Source organism: Pristis pectinata, unplaced genomic scaffold, assembly GCF_009764475.1.
Source record: "Pristis pectinata isolate sPriPec2 unplaced genomic scaffold, sPriPec2.1.pri scaffold_152_arrow_ctg1, whole genome shotgun sequence".
Lineage (NCBI taxonomy): Eukaryota > Metazoa > Chordata > Chondrichthyes > Rhinopristiformes > Pristidae > Pristis > Pristis pectinata.
This window is the reverse complement of record NW_026262490.1, coordinates 1-15889: the sequence shown is the minus strand read 5'-3', so window position 1 is coordinate 15889 and position 15889 is coordinate 1. Positions and strand designations below refer to the sequence as shown.

The following is a 15889-nucleotide window of genomic DNA, read 5'->3' as shown; positions in this document are numbered from 1 at the left end:
TATGGAAGGCGCACGGGTGTACGCACTCTGCGCCACATGGCCTCTGGACCACTCCAGTCGGTCAAATTTGTATACCTGATTCCTTGTTACCAATGATTATTGACTGCCTGCATTCTGACACCCACCTTGGCAAGGAGGGAATGAGTAACATTTTACTCCGTTCTTGGTGGTGCCCCACATTGGAGGAAGCAGCACAAGACAAAATGCCATCGTGTTTGATCTTCCAACAAACCAGTGTTGGAAGAGGGGTGAGGTGCAGGCCAGGCAGGACCCCCTTTACCAGGGGGACATTTTGAATGCTTACCATTCGATTTTATTGAATTACCGCGTGTACATTGCTATAACCGATGCCTTATCATTGTTGATGTATTTAGTAGTAGGATTGAAGCTTTTCCTAGCACGAACAATAAGGCCTCGAAGGTGGTGAAATTATTGCTTACAGAGATCATACCAAGGTTTGGGATACCCCGACAGATTAGTTCAGACAATGTTCCTCACTTCAAAGGGAAAATAAATAATGAGTTGTGCGAAGCACTGCATATCAAACAACAGTTCCATTGCACCTTCCACTCTCAGTATCGGGTATAGTAGAACGATCCAACGGCACCCTGAAGAATAGATTGACTAAATTAGTCTCAGAGACAGGTATAAATTGGTTGAAGGTTCTCCCATTAGCTTTGTACCACATGAGAATTACTCCCCACTCGGCCACCGGGGTGTCGGCAGCCGAAACCGTCTATGTACGCCCTGGAAGAAGCCCATGGGATGCTGACACACAGCCCCCACCCATGTTGACCTTAATATCATGGGCAATTAACTACAAAGATATTTCAGGCAACTTACGACCTCGTTAAAGTCCCTTCATTCACGGGTGAAGAGCGCATTTACTCAGCAGGAGGGAAATGATGCAGAGTTGCCTAACCTGGAAATGGGAGTGTCGGTGCTGATACGTGACTGGGACCTCGGTGGAAAGGCCCCTTCCAGATACTACTCCAGACCCCTACAGCAGTGAAGGTACAGGGCTTGGAACGCTGGATTCATCTGAGTGACTGTAAACGATGGCCACCAGAGGGAAAATGACGCTTCTTAAATTTGGACTCTTCATCATTACCGGTACTCGTATGTGGGCATTAGAGGACAATTTATTTTACAAAGCTCATAAAAAACTGCATGGCAATCGCACCGTTTGCTACCCCTTGGCAGAATCAATAAAAGGTCTTCTTGTAGCAACACCAAGCTGGAGCCCCAGTGCTCTCTAAAGATATGAATACTCGAAAACAAAGTGCATTGGGCAGACAAGATCTTACAGGAGGGTACTGCCAGGTAAATGTTTGTAAGGAACCAGAGCAGACCTAATCAGCACAACTAGCCACCAGTCCTTTACCCACTGCTTCAACGGTAAGGGATGGGGTTGTGGGCTAGCGATAGTACAGCACCCGCTATCATGTGCCACCGTCACTTGTAGAGAGAGAAATTGTGCATTAAGGGGAGGACGGTTTAGCTGTGAGTGTGCCAACACTAGGTGTGTTGAACTACTTGCAGGGGAGTTATGGGTTTCTGGGGAAGAGAACGGTACCCATGTGAAAGTATCAGATGTTTCTTTGGAATGGCTGGAATTCATGGGAGCAGAGTTGCTGTAATCAGTTGGTATTCTCAGATGCATAGTCCGCAGCAAACGGGCAATATAACCTTTAACCTGGCCAAGAAAGGGTATGTGCTCCTTTTCAATGGTACCTATACCACCACCACCCCCACTCTGCTAGCCTGGTTAGCAATAGCAGAGATTGGGACGGTTCCGGTCCCCTGCTTCCAGAAAGCTCGTATCCGACGAAGACTTGTATCACGGTCAGTAAGTAAGGAATTCTGCAAAGAATGGAGGGATCCTGTGGTAGTGGGATAATCGTTAGGTTATGCATTCCTGAGTGATCTCTCTCAAGGAGGTTCGGCTGGGACATTGGCCCCAAACAATCGCAACTACCTCGTCTGCCGACTGACCGTGCTGGGAAACAGCACCATCAAGGGCCTGCAGGAGTGAACCAGGTAATGGCGGAACTTCGACTTTATACCCAACAGACCCGGTACGCTGTGGACTACCTGTTAGCTCAGAAAGGTGGAGTATGTGCCATAATAGGGGATAAATATGTCACCAATGTTAGGGATGAGGCCTACAATATTTCCCATGCCATTCTGGATATTCATAAGCAAGTAGATAACTTTGGGCAGGGACTTGCAGGAGTGAATGGTTGGTTGGTGTGGCTGATGGGAGGGTCAGTGGCATCCTAGCTGTTGCATGGAGCAGTAAGGCTTATAGTTGTTATGATAATATGCTGTGTGGCGCTGACCTGCTTGAATACTTGTTGCAAGGTCCTTATTTATGAAATCTCGACACCGTTCTGAGCAACCCTCCAGGTTATCATGATATGATAAAAGGGGGAGGGGAGGAATGGGGAGGTGTAGGATTAATAAACTATAACTGTTTTCATATAGTAAGACGGATGAGAATTACGGCTGCTCGAAATACTGATTTAAAAAGTGTTCTTCAGGCCAGAACAGCCACACCACTGCGCACCTGGGGGGGGGGGGGGGTGCTGTGTGGTAATAGCTGTGCTTGGAGCTTAATTAGATTCCCATTATGTTTAACTGTGGAGATGATAGTCAATCTTAACGGGAAATGGGAAGGCTGTCTCAAACACTGAAGGCGATACCTAGCTTTGTGTCTCCCGATTACAAAACGATGAGCTGAACCTGGGGTGTGAGGCTGCTCTTTGTCCATCTGCAGTAGCCCTTTGTCTGTTTCCTGCTCAACCAAGAACTCCGGCGCCTGACTCATTAAAGTGTGCATGACAATGTTTTTATAAATTAATGTCTTCTCCTGTACCTCGGATAACTCCGCTGCGGACTCTATTTGAGAGTAAGGAGGTTTCTCCCTATCGATATATTGCTAAATAAACGCGTTTAAATTAACCCGTGAAACTGTGTGGTTTGAAAGTGGGACTTGAAAATTGGATTAACAATGAAAATACAATTCATTGTCAGCAGGTCACATGTAACTGCATAGTTTGAAAGACGGCATGTTTTCATTCATTGCGCGAACGTGTATGTGAACATAATCGCATCTAATGATATAAAGTCAATTCTGTCCACAATCATGTGATACATTTTATCCAGGCTTGAATACGACAACCTCGCATTTATTCTCCGGATCAACATATAAATAGTTGGCGGGTAATTATGCAGAGCCAGAATGACCAGGACTATGACCTCAAGTCTCCTCAGATGAGCATTTCAACCCAAGCGCTTCGCTTTCCTCTTATTCAGTACGCCGATTTTCAGCAGCAAATTTGGACACAGAAAGCGGCAGACATTGCCATCAGTTGAAACGTTAACCTCAGAGCCATGAAGCCAAAGTAATTCAACAGGTTATTTGTCAAATTGATTACTCCAGGAGAAAACCCATACAGTCACAAGGAGAAAGGGCAAAATCTACACAGACGGCACCGGCGGTCAGGATTGAACCCAATTCTCAGGCGCTGTGAGGCAGCAGCTTCACCAGCTGCGCCACGGTGCCGGAATTTCGTTACATCCAGTTCCCCTCTCAACAAACAATGATTTCAATGTCTGCAGGCGTCCTGGCAACAAGTAGACATCTCAAAACTTCCCTTCAAGCGGCACAAAAAAACGTTACATTGTAACGCAGACAAAAAAATCATCTCTCAACGGCGAAGTCAAGTTCATTGCCATTTACACAAATTCATGCACACACAATTGCAATTAAAAACATAAATTGAACATGCACCCAATTTTACAAGAATAATAAACAATTATAACAAAAAGGCACGGAGTCCATATTACTGCAAAGTGATCAAAGTGTTGCAGGAATTACGTTTGTGCTGGTTGGTTCAAGAACCGAATGGGTGAAAGAAAGCAACTGTTCCTGAAATTGGTAGTGTGGGATTTCAGGCTTCTGTACCTCCGGCTTTATGGTCGCTGCGAGAAGATGGCATGGTCCGAATGGTGGGGGATCTTTGATGATGGATGTTGCGTTCGTGAGGCAGCGCCTTTGACAGATAATGCCGTTAGTAGAGAATGATGTGCCTGTGGTGTATTGGGCTTAGACCACTTCTATCTGAAACTTCCCGCGTTCCTGCCCATTCGAACTTACGTGCCAGACCATGATGCAAGCAGTCAGGGCACTTCCCTGTAATGGTCGTCGGCCCAAGCCTTATCCCTTCATCACCTTCCTCACAAATAACCAGGGATCGAAACAGCCATTCCAGGTCAGACAAAGGTTAACGTGCATACCCTCCAACTTCCTCTACTGCACTCGATGCTACCGAAGTGGTCTCGCCTACATCAGAAACACCACGCTTAGATTAGTCGTCCGTTCAGCCAAGCACCCGCGCTCTATACTCAATGGCCATCCTGAGCTTCCTGATGCATGCCGAATCAACTCTCCTTTCCTACCAACACTGAACTGACTGTCACCGCTCCACCGCGGCCTACACCACTGCCAAACTCAATCTTGAACAATAACATATTCCTCCTGTGTGCTCTAAGATCAACGTTATGAACGATGAATTCTCCAGTTTCAAGTAACCCGCACCACCTGCGTCCATCTCTTGATCGTCCGAAATCCTCTGAAACCCCCTTCATTGCAGGCCTTTGTTGTGTTTACTTATCTGATACAAGCCTCGGACTCTACCGCCACTCATCCCTCTCCCTACTTGGTTCATTCTGTCCACCATCCGCATCATCACCTGGTTCCACCTATCTCTTTCACTTCCTGCCTCATCCCTCCCGTTCACCATTTTGTTCCGGCTACTTCTCCCCACTACAAATTCAGTCCTGATGCAGGGTCTAAAATCTTCAACTGTCCCTTTGCCTCTAAGGATTCTGCCCGAAACCCTGAGATCTTCCCACTGTTTACTTGTTGCACTAAGATGGCCGTAAAGTGGGAGATTGATGACGATTAAATTTAAATCAAAGAGCTGCAAAGGTGTCAGAATTCAAATAAGGCATAATCTCTCATTCAGTCATGAGTAAAATGAACGGTGCATTCCTTCCCAGCTTTCACTGCAGTGTAGTGCAGAAACATCCACACAGTTCACAGATCCACACCGGAAAGCAGCTCACTGTGGAAGGCAGGAGACTCAAGGTACTGCAGATAATGGAATCTGGAACATATGACAAGCTCACTGTGAGACGAACTCAGCTGTTCAGGCAGCGTCTGTGGAAGGCAAGGAATAGCCGACCTTTCGGGTTAACACACTGAATATGGACTGACAGCGCAGAAGGAGGAGAGTCAGTATACAGGAGAGGAGGAAGTGGTGAAGCAGGAGCTGGCAGGTGATCGGAAGAATTGGTCGGCATGAGTGATAATGGAGAGATGTGGACAGGTGTGGAGACTGACAGATGGACTTGGGAGAAGGAGGATGTGTGGGGTGAGAGGTTGAAACAGACAAGGAAAGGAAATAAAATGAAGAGGGAGCCCTGTGGAAGCGCAACAGGGCAGCGCAAACCGCTGATTTACTGTTGGTCATCGAAGCGTCAGTAGGTGAGACACACCCTTAGCAGAGGGTTTTACTGTGCAGGAAGGGCACAGCTGAAGTGTGTGGCCGTGATCGTATAGTGATTAGTACTCTGCGTTGTGGCCGCAGCAACCTCGGTTCGAATCCGAGTCACGGCAGGTCGCAGTTTATACTCTGACTTTCAACAGCCTCTGAAAATTCAACGCTTTACTTTTGCTGTATTTTACTGCCGCTGCTTCTCCCCGGGGTTTGAGTTTCCGCTGTCACCACCAGATTTCCCCTGGACACACCTCGATTCATACATGGAACCAGGCGGTGCATTTGGAACTGAACCTTCTCGACAGATCAGCAGGCACGTGAGTGTAAACGGGCTCTCTGGGTATTTATCACCCATAAGTAAACACCGCTCACCGATGCGGCCCGCAGAGTGCAAGAGGAGAACCAGCCGAATGGCCTCAGCAACAGCGGAGGATCTCCGCTGTCTGGACTGGGGGGCACACAGAACAGCTCGGCCATGTCGTGTGCCCCAAAGTGAGTCCTAGATCCCTCCCATAATCCAGCTCGCTCCCCATTCTTTTGATGTATTTTGTTTTCAGCAATCTGCTGACTGTCTTCCGAAATACATTCAGCAACTTGACCACCTTAGCATTCTGTGGTTCAGAATTCCACAGCTTGCTCGCCCCCGAGTGAAGGCATTCCTCCTCATCTCATTGATAAACTTTCCTCTCATATCATTAACAGTGTCCCTCTGGTTGTACGTTGTTAAGCTACGGGAAACATTCCGCAGGAATCCAGCCTGTAGAGCCCCTTCAATAGCTTGTACGATGCATTTAGCAATGTTGCAGAAGAGCCGCAAAGTCAGGTGAACAGGACAGAAGGAATGCATGGTGATACGAATGGCCTGTTTCTGTACTATACGGCTCTAAGTCTCGATGAAAATTATAATTGGCAAAGGAAGGGGAGATATTAGGTATGTTCACCCATGGCAGAATTATCAGAGTCCATTTCAGTGGCAGTCAGAATTTTGAAGGGGATCTGTGGAAGATTTTCTTTCACCACCGGGCGGTAGAAATCAGGCACATAATGGAAAAGAAAGCAGTGGATAAACGTGCACTCATATTCAACAGACAATTAATTATCACTTGGATCCGGACGATATTACAATCTGTGGACCAAGTGAAAGCAAATGGAATTGCTGGAGATAGGTACTTGATGGTCGGCAGTGACAGGGTGGGCCGAAGGACCTGTCTCTGTGCTGTATGACGCTGTGACGCTGATGGGAACACTGAAGCCGGGGTTTAGTATCAAAAGCTGAAATTCCTATAAATGGTCAGCAGGTCAGGCAGCAGGAGGAAAATAAACGGTTGAACATGTGCTGCCTCGCCCTGACTGGCTGCATATCTGAACAGAACTGAAATCACGTAACAACGTGCACGATTCACCAAATCCCCGCACTCAACTTTGTGATTTGTGCCGTGTATGAACGTAATGAGTGTGTAATCAGAGTCATTTAATCAGAGTTTCGGAGCACAGAAGCAGGCCCTTCGGTCCAACTCATCCATGCCGACCAAGTTGTCAACCTGAGGCAGTCCCACTTGCCGGAACACTGAACACACTGTGGTAAAGCACCTCTGTCACAAGAGTGTGGCACTGATTTTGAAACAGTAATTGCAAGCTATAGAATCCCCCATTGGATGAAACGTCGTCCCCGATTTTCCCTTGTCAGGACTCCTCATGAACACACATGTTTCAATCAAGGCATCTCTCGGTTTTTTCTGAACTGGAGGGGATACCCGGCCGGCCTGACAACCTTCCTTCACTAAACTCCCGTCCAACCCCTGTATCGGTCTGGTAACCTTCACTTAATTATGTCCAACTCATTCAGCTCCGAAAAGAAAAAAAAGAAGGCCAACACTGAACTTGTTGCTGCTGATGTCGTGCCAGCGCCGCTATCCATATTTAATATATAATCTCCCTGCATTGGAAGTCAAACCATCCGACAAGAAACAGCAATGTTACAGCACTCCCCTAAATATTTGTAAAACTGTGCAGTGTATTTTTTTAATCAATCACTCACTAAGATACCAAGTTCTACCAGCATCACGGAGTTTTGCAATCGCTCAAGAATAAAATAGTGGCCCTTAATTTAGATTCCAAATGGGCAATGTCATATTTTCTGATATTGTTCAGGCAGTTGTTCCGCCTATTGCCTGCTCCTCTTTTGAAAGGTCAGAAGGCTGTCCACTTCCTTGGAATTCAACTGCTTCTGCTTATTTTTTTTGTTTGTTGCCAACACCGTAGCCCTGCTTTGATCTTTTGTTCAATCCGCGTGGCCTCACTTCTTGTTGATTTAATAATTTGTTTCGTCTGATGGCTAAAATTATTTGTTTATATCATTAAGACAATACTTTACGTTCCCACGTTCCTGTCTTCACTGGAATACAGTTAACAAAGACGCTGAGCTGCCAGTCCTCCTTTCCCTGAAACCACGCTTCACAAATAGCTGACAGACCTACTTCCTGGTCACCATCTGTTCACCGGCCCTGTTGATGATGCTTATTCCATGGATGGATATCCTGCTTTGTTTACCCTGTGGCAGACCGACTGCGAAGCATCGTGATAGCTTGCATCAGTCATGTGTTTAAGCACAGCCGAATTTAGAGAGAAACCAAACCCAGTCTTGAAATCCTAAATGACACGGACAACATCAGAGAGCGGGTACCGTTCTTTCAATATTTACCCGACTCGTTCTCTTCCTTCCTGTTCACTGTCCCTTCTCCAATAGTACATTGCAGAACTCATTTTGTTTCTCGAAGTCAGCTTCCTTGCATTAAGTGGAAAGTGCAGACTACAACGCAATGAAATGGAGATCATAGTTCTGCTGATCGGTGGTAGTGTGGCCGAGCGGTCTAACGCGCTGGATTTAGGCTCCAGTCTCTGAGGGGACGTGTGTTCGAATCCAACCACTGCCAAACATCTAACTTTCACCTGCGCTTTTTGAGAAGCTGTTCGTTGTCCAGAAAGTCACAGCCGACTTTCTCCAATCGTACGTTGTAATTGAAATACCCCATCCTTCTGACCGTTTCAATAAACCTGTTATGCTTCCAAAGCAGCACAACTTTTCACACTGAATTGGATGCAGTTTGTTCTGTTGATCACCACCAATGTGCTAGACGTTATTCCTCCTATCTTCCGATTGATCTCGGCACAGTTCATCATCCATATTCCCAACACAATGAATGGCGCTCGCTTCCTTGAAACTAATCGAAGATTTTCATCCATAAACTCAGCTAATGAGACTGGTTGATGAGGGAAATCTCCCTGCCCACCAACACTCAACCCTCTTTAAAATATGGAAGAGAAATGGTATTAAAGTTTGCCCACTTTGCTGCATGAAGCTCTGCATTGAACGAAGACAATTCCTGCTATAATTCTCCCCTTGATATCTTCATGTTTCCGTAACTTCCTCGTTTCTCAAACGTCCTCGCTGTGTCGTCCTTCAAATGTTCCGACTTCAAAGGGAAATGTGAAAAGATGGATTGCCGCCAATGCTCAGCAGGCCAGTGGGCGGCTTTCATCGACTTTCTGGATGAGAAAAAAAACAATTCTAAAGCGGTGCACTAATCTGGTCAGCGTAAAGTGAAACCAACATGGTCATAATTCCATCACAATGCTCTTTGGGGATTTTGTACTGTACGTTACTTTTCATATATTACGAAAATCCCAACAAGTATTGAGAATTTTTCAGTTGGCCAACGACACTGTGCGCAATGGGATGTGCCACCAACGGTGAGTGTGCGTTGAATTCCGCAAGCGCCGCGCCACAAACTCTGTGAGGACAAAATCAAAACGCAGCTTTCAGGACCCCAACGTGAGTTCAACTCGTCGACGTCTCCAGGAACGTGCCTCTGCCCATGCAACACAAGGTCAGCGCACCGAAGCAGTGGATCAAATGAGCGACAAACGACCTGCAAGTGGGTACCGCTTTAGTTACTTTCAACATTAAAAGTGAGAAACCTGCAGTGGGGAAGATTCTCTTCCTGGGCAGAAATATAAATTACTGCTCACATATCCCATGTGATCAATTTACTGACTTTCTTCACGAGGTTTCCGTCCATTCTGCTGACATGCTGAGTTTTGTAAAAAGTTCCCGTTTTGAATCAGTGAGTATTTTATGGTGGGTTTAGTTCTGACAGATACGGTGCTGGTGCCACATGCACAACTTTCTGTTCCTCTTTTAGAAGCTGACGCACATTACAAAACGTGTCGCCAGAAATAAAATGTTCCTTTTGCTACAGGTCATTTAATTTTCCACCATCTTATGCCCCTGGTTTGCAGATGAGTGTTTGACTGTGGAAGAAATTGATTGGAATGTGGAAAATAAAATGGGATCAATAAAAGCTCAGTGATGGTCACTGAAGACTCAGTGGGCCGAGTGGTCTATCACCATGCCCCATGACTCGACAACTACCAAAGAAACCCCATTAACTCACGGGTCGACCCTCCTACTGCTATCCATGTCGTAGACAAATGTACCCGACACATGTCTCAGTAACGTGTTTATATGAACTTCGTTGCCGCGGTGAGGGGAGTGAAGAGTTTGTCGGAGACTGCCGACGCGCGAATCTGTGGAAAGAAATCTCAGAGACACCGCTGAGTTATCCGCGAGGTGTGGAGGATCATCCTGGGGAGACTGGTGGAAGCCAGAGTGACAGGGATATTGTATTTCTTGCATTATTTATACAACAAAGACTACATTCCCCGACTGTAAGAGAGGAATGTTGGGCCAGACTTTCTGTTTGTTGTTGGCGCTGAAGAGATTGTAATTCATGGGGATACAACAGCCCTGTCAGTGCTCAGCAGCGCGGCAAAGTAGATGAAGTGTTGGACGCCTCTTGTGGTTTCTGTGGTGTAGTGGAAAGGTCCCCAGTTCAATCCTGGGCGGAACCACTGTTGTTTTGTTTTGGCCTCCAGGTTTTGCGAAACATGTGACACTGAGTCTTCAAAGGAGTATTTCAAATCTAAAATTCTGGCCGCACATGTGAAGTAAGACAGAATAGATGCGCACACTTGAGGTCCGTAAAACGATCGGGACAGGACTTGATCCTGCAAACTTATGATGACGTCACATCAAACACCGAAGTCAGACGCCTTCTCCATTCGGCCGCACAGCCCATTCTTTAGAGGAACCGGGTAAAAAAAAAAGCCTCATTAGGAATGATGCTGGGGCATGGGCCCTGCGGAGAAGTGAGAAGGCTGGATGCATTTTACTAATACACACAGAATTGCACAGATTGAACTGTCTCGACAAGTAGAATAATTTCGCCTCGGAAGGAAGAGAATTCGCAGACGGTTCTTAGAGTTCATCACGGCTCAGAAGTTCGAAAGATTACGTGGCGTGCCTCTTTCCTTCCAGCTCCCAGACAAACTGCGGTCATGTTGGCTCGGTGAGATGCCTGGAGTGAGCTGTTTCAGGGTCGAAGCTAATTGTAAGTGGAGCGGAATACTTGAGGCAGACTTCACCTTCCCTTCTCTCTGGGCCAGCTGAAGCACCACACGGTTTCCCTCATTTACATCACTCGTGTTATGACGATGATCTACTTAGGGCCCAGGTTCCCAACACGAGAAAGAACTATTGCATGTGGCCAAGACTCCATAATAAGCTGGTTATCACCGCCTCATTCACGTATTCCGAATTTAAAATCCTTGTTTTCAATCGCCCACTCTCGCACTTTCACCAGAAGAGAGATAGTATTGGTATTGGTTTATTATTGTCACGTACTGAGGTACAGTGAAAAAACGTGTCTGACATACCGATCGTACAGGTCAATTCATTACACAGTGCAGTTACATTGTGTTAGACAGAGTGTATTGATGTAGTACGGGTAAAAACAATAACAGTACAGAGTAAAGTGTCACAGCTGCAGAGAAAGTGCAGTGCAATAAGGTGCAAGGTCACAACAAGGTTGATCGTTTAAGGGAACCGTTCAATACTTTAATCACAGTGGGGTAGAAGCTGTCCTTCAGTCTGGTGGTATGTGTCCTCAGGCTCCACTATCTTCTACCCGATGGGAGAGGAGATAAGAGAGAATGACGTGACTGGATGGGGTCTTTGATCATGCTGGCTGTTTTAACAAGACAGAGAGAGGTAAGGACAGAGTGTAAGGAGGGGAGGCTGGTGTCTGTGATGAACTGGGCTGTGTCCAGAACTCTCTGCAGTTTCTTACGGTCCTGAGCAGAGTAATTGCCGTACCAAGCCATGATACACCCAGATAGGATGCTTTCTATCGTGCACCGATAGGTGAGATTCAAAGCGGGCAAACCGATTATTTTTTGCCTCCTGAGGAACTAGAGGCGCTGGTTGGCCGTGGCATCTAAGTGCTTTAACCAGGGCACACTTTTGCTGATGTTCACTCCCAGGTACGTGAAGCCCTCAACCCTCGCGACCTCAGCACGGTTGATATATACAGGTGCGTGTACACCGCCCCTTTTCCTGAAGTCAATTACCAGCTCTTTCGTTTTGATGACATTGAAGGAAAGGTTATTGTCATGACAGCATTCCACTAAGCTCTCTATCTCCTTCCTGTATTCCGACACATCGCCGTTTGAGATACGGTCTGCAACGGTGGTATCATCTGCAAACTTGGAGATGGAGTTAGAGCATAATCTGGCCACACAGTCATGACTGTATATGGAGTACAGAAGAGGGCTGAGGACTCAGCCTTATGGGACACCAGTGTTGAGCTTAATCGTCCCGGAGGTATTGCTGCTTGTCCTCACTGATTGCGGTCTGTTGGTTAGAAAGTCAAGGATCCAGTTACAGAGGGAGGTGTTGAGTCCTGGGTCCGGAGTTTGGTGACGTTTGCTTGGATTTATAGAATTAAAAGCAGAGCTGTAGTCAATAAACAATAGTCCAACCTAGATGTATTTACGGTCATACTCCAGAGCTGAGTGTAGGGCCAGGGAGATGGCGAACACTGTCGTCCTGGTTCGCCGATTGGCGAATTGCAGTAGGTCAAGATTGTCTGGTAGGCTGGAGTTGATGTGTGACATGACCAGCCTCTCAAAGCACTTCATGATGGTGGATGTTGTAGACATTGGTCAGTCGTCATTGAGACATGTTAGCTTTCTTTTCTTCAGTACCGGGATGATAGTGGTCTTCTTAAAACAGGTGGGAACCTGAGACTGAAGCAGGCAGAGGTTAAATATGTCCGCAAATACTTCCGCCAGCTGATCAGCACAAGATCTGAGCACACAGCCAGGGACACCCTCTGGGCCAGATACTTTCCTCTTGTTCACTCTCCCGAAGACTGATCGTACGTCCTCAACGGTGATCACGGGTTTAGTTATATTGGAGGCTGTCAGGGTGGGTGGTGACAATCCATTTCCCTTCTCTTCAAAACGCGCATAGAATACGTTAAGCTCATCAAGAAGGGATGCGCTGATGCTAACTATGCAGACCGTCTTCGTCTTGTAGCCTGTTATGGCATGTAAGCCCTGCCATAACTGACGCCATGTCTGGGACTCTATTTTGAGTCGGTATTGCCTGTTGGCATTCCTGATAGCGTTCCGAAGTTAATATCTCGATTCCTTTGCAGATCAGGATCACCAGATTTGTGTGCAACTGTCCTCGGCTTCAGTAAGGAGTGGATCTCCCGGTTCATCCATGGTTTCCTGTTTGAGAACACCCGTATTGTCCTCTTTGGTACACAGTCCTCAACACTCTTGCTGATAAGGTTTGTGATGGTGGTCTCAAACTCATCGAGGCTGGCAGCTGAGTCTTTGAACATGGTCCAGTCCATTGTCTCAAAGCAGTCGCGTAGGAGCTCATCTGTTTCTTCAGACCACCACTGCACGACTCTCTGTACTGGATACTCCCGTTTCAGTTTCTGTTTGTATGCAGGGAGAAGGAGCACAGCCTGGTGGTGTGACGAGAGGTGGCTCGAAAGTCATCCTTGATGGTTGCATCGCAGTGTTAGCGCCCCTGGCGGAGCAGGAGATGTGTTGGTAGTATTTTGGTAACACACACTTGAGGTTGGCCTGATTGAAGTCCCCTGCGATGGTGAAGAGGGCTTCAGGGTATCCTGTATCAAGGTTGTTGGTCGCGGACTATAACTCATTGAATGCAGGCTTCATGTCCGTCTGTGGTGGGATGTAGACTGCCATTAGGACAGCTGAAGTGAACTCCTTTGGCAGATAGAATAGTCGATACTTCACCCGTTAGATATTCCAGGCTGTGTGAGCAAGAGCTCGCCAGGACCGTCACGTTCGAGCACCGCATCATTGATGAAGAAGCAGACCCAGCCGCCTTTAACTTTGCCTGAGGACGCTGTACGGTCCATTCGATGAATTTGGAAGACCTCAGGTTGAAGAGTACAGTCAGCTGAGGGAGGTGGAAGATGTGATAATAATCAACAAATTCCAATTCCAGTGTTGGACATTGTGACTTTTAACTCCGCGGGACCCACCGTTAGATAATCAGATACGCTTAGCATCACCTACTGGAACCTGATTTGACAGCGCGTTAGCAGCTACTCCTTTCCCGTTCTTGGGTTCGCTGTCACAGTGCCTTCCACCATCGTCATTCCACACCCCATCCCTCCCAGGGGAACACGCAGATGCAGTGCTTTAGGGACATTGTCCTTTTTCCCAAGGCGGCCAAGAATTACACTTCCCCACACACATCTTTCCGGCCACTGCGGCCAGGTTAAACGGCAGGTTCCAAAGTCCTTCAACCAGATGTGACAAACTTCCACTGTGCATCACATACGTTGTTACACTTCATCACCATCAACTTCCAGCGTCACGTCACCGCATCCCCACTATCCCTAAATACCGGCAATTCTGTTATGATCCTTCGGGGAAGTTGGCAATACAATTATCAAGAAAACGCTTGTATAAACAGAGGACAGGCCAGAATACCAACGAGCCAGCACTGGAACGCTGGAGTGAGACTCATCATGGCTAAAATAAACGTCCTTGCGTCAGGGAATATCGTGTGGTGAGAGTGGATATTTATATGAATGACTCGAGCTTTGAATTACCGCTGATTTCAGAACTTCCGGTTGAACTTGGACTCCAATATCTGGCAAACAACGAGGGTGTCAGCAGTCGGCAGCGGACAACTGAGAAACGCCAGCGGCTCGTTGGTCTAGGGGTATGATTCTCGCTTTGGGTTTGAATTACCGAGCATGCGAGAGGTCCCGGGTTCAAATCCCGGACGAGCCCTCTGTTTAAAATATTCATAATCAAAGACCCCACCCACCCGTCTCATTCTCTCTTCTCTCCTCTTCCATCGGGAAGAAGACGCAGGATCCTGAGGGCCATACCACCACACCTTAGGACATATTCTACCCCACTGTATTAAGACTATGGTTGTTTCCTTATACGATGATATGAACTATGACCTCACGGTCTATCTTGTTGTGACCTTGCACCTTATTGCACTGCACGTTCTCTGTAGCTGTGACACTTTACTCTATACTGTTATTGTTTTTACCTGTACTACTTTAGTGCACTCTGTACTAACCCAGTGTCACTGCACCGTGTAATGAATTGACCTGTACGGTCGGTACGCAAGACAAGTTTTTCACTTTACCTCGGTACAAGTGACAATAATAAACCAATACCAATACCGAAATGGGGAGACAGCTGAGAGCTGTTCGATGTTTTCCAGCACCAGCAAGACACTGTGCCCACCCAGCCGGTGATACACAGCACATCCTGCACTGACGTGCCTCAGAGTTTCCGGGAATAATTCAAGCAAATCATCCTGAAATTCCGACACATGAGGAGGTATGTCTTCTGCACATTGTCTCCTCATTTGACTGAATACTTGGCGGAGTTGGTGCTAACTCCTAAAGCCGTGAGAGAAGTTGACTGTGATGACGTACATACTCCATAAATAAAGAAATGTGAATTAATTTTAAATGGAGACCAGTTTCTCATCGATCTTAGCGTTACGGGGCCGCATCACCACGATCCCAAACCACCGTCAGTTCTGTTATGAACATCCAGTGTGCCAAAGCTGAGCAAATGATGAACAGACACCACATGCTTCAATGAATACAGTGCCCATAGCACAAAAAGATCCTGGCACCATCTTAAGAAAGCGAAAGGTCGAAACATAAACATCGTTCCTTGTTGGGTTCACTCAATTGCCTCTCACTGAAATGTTGTTCCTGCAGAGCCTGCAATCCGCGGAATGCATCGCTGCAAATCCTCGGCCCTTCTTTGGCAGCACCAGCGACACTCGCTCGAAGATCGACTTACATTCTGCTTTCAGTTGTTCGATCTCGTTCCCAACCATTGACATGAGTGTCTTGACGGTATCGGAATCTCATCCAAGGGAGGTACAGTAA

At 46.9% G+C, this 15889-nt stretch overlaps 1 non-coding gene across 1 annotated transcript; it reads left to right on the top strand.

The window, feature by feature from the left end:
* The first annotated feature begins 14668 nt into the window (after positions 1-14668).
* trnap-ugg (transfer RNA proline (anticodon UGG)) lies at positions 14669-14756 on the top strand. Its single transcript is given in 2 exon segments — positions 14669-14704; positions 14721-14756. It is a non-coding gene; the product is annotated as a tRNA-Pro (tRNA).
* Positions 14757-15889: the final 1133 nt, after the last annotated feature.